The sequence below is a fragment of the Chrysochloris asiatica genome, unplaced genomic scaffold (genome assembly GCF_000296735.1).
Source record: "Chrysochloris asiatica unplaced genomic scaffold, ChrAsi1.0 scaffold00228, whole genome shotgun sequence".
In the NCBI taxonomy this organism is placed as follows: Eukaryota; Metazoa; Chordata; class Mammalia; order Afrosoricida; family Chrysochloridae; genus Chrysochloris; species Chrysochloris asiatica.
Window position 1 is genome coordinate 1,513,723 of NW_006408746.1, and position 1,835 is coordinate 1,515,557.

Here is a 1,835-nt window from a genome sequence, read left to right on the forward strand (position 1 = left end):
ATCTTTGCTCTTCAACACTGTAAAAAGGTCTTGTGCAGCAGATTTTCCTAATGCAATATGTCATTTGATTTATTGACTGCTGCTTTCGTGAGTGTTGATAGTTGATCCAAGAAGAATGAAGTTGTTGACAACTTCAATCTTTTCTCTGTTGATAAGAATGTTGTTTATTGGTCCAGTGGTGAGGATTTTTGTTTTCTTAACATTGAGATGCAATCCATACTGAAGGCTGTGCTTTTTGATCTTCATCAGTAAATGTTTTAAGTCCTCTTCACTTTCAGCAAGCAAGGTCGTATCATCTGCATATCGCAGGTTGTTAATGAGTCTTCCTCCAATCCTGATGCCACGTTCTAATTTTTAGAATATCCCAATTATGTATTTTGTCCTCTATTGTTTATGTGGTTTTTTTTCCCACATTTAATAGTCTGTATTGGAGTCCTGGTGTGGTGCTGTGGGTTAATGCGCCAGACTGCAAAGCCGTTTGAACTGCAAGGTCGGTGGTTCAAGCTCACCAGCTACTCCTTGGAAACCCTATACAGGGTCGCTATGGGTCAGAATCGACTCAATGGCACTTGACAACAACAACAACATATACTATGTATTAGAGCCCTTAAGTTTGCCCTTGTTTTTTCACTGATGATCTTTATAGTTCTGGGATTTACATTTCGATCTTTAACCCATGTTGAACTAGTTTTTGTATATGGTATGAGATATGGGTCTTGTTTCAATCTTTTGCAAATTGATTTCCAGTTTTGCCAGCACCATTTATTGAAGAGACTATCTCTTCTCCATTGAGTCTTTTTCAAAGATAAATTGACTGTATGTGGATAGGTTTACTTTTGGGTGCTCAAGTCTGTTCCATTGATTTATGTTCCGTTGATCTATGTATCTTTCAATGTACCAATACCAGGCTATTTTGACCACTGTGGCCATATAGTAAGTTTTGAAATAAGGAAGTGAGAGGCATCCCACTTTGGTGTTCTTAAACAGTGCTTTGATTATCTGAGGTCTCTTTCCCTTCTGTATAAAGTTTGTGATTGTTTTTTCCATCACCTCAAGAATGTTTTTGGAATATGGATTGGGAATGTGTTATAGCTCTAGATTGCTTTGGGTACTATTGACATTTTCAGAATATTAAGTTTTCCTATCCATAAGCATGGCATATTCTTCCACTTTCGTAAATCTGTTTTTGTTCCTTATAGTTTTCTGTGTATAGGTATTTTGTTTCTCATGTTAGATTTATTTTTAAATATTTCATTCTTTGGGTGTCTATTGTAAATTGTATTGTTTTCCTAATTTCCTTTTCAGAGCTGTCTTTATTAGTATAGAGGAATCCAACTGATGTTAGTATATTGATCTTGTACCTTGCCACTTGGCTGAATCTTCCAATGAGTTGCAAGACTTTTCATGTTGAATCTTTGGGATTTTATATATATAGGATCATATCATCTGTAGATAGAATTTTACTTCTTCTTTGCCAATTTGGATGAATTTACTCTCCTTTTCTTGCCTTATATCTCTGGCTAAGACTTCCAACACAATATCGAATAGGACTGGTGATAAAGGGCTTCCTTGTTTGGTTCCTATTCACAAAGGGAATGCTTTCAGTTTCTCTCTGTTGAGATTGATATTGGCTGTTGGTTTTTTTGGTGTTTTTTTTTTTAATGTTTTATTGTGAATTATATGATAGTTTACATGGGAGAACTTTAGTTTTACATTCTTTCCATCTTATATCATCTCACTGCCATGGTTCCAATCCCCTCCATGCATCATCAACCACCCAAAGGGTATATCCCAGAAACCTGTCCCCTACACTTCTCCCTCCTTCCCCCAGTTTT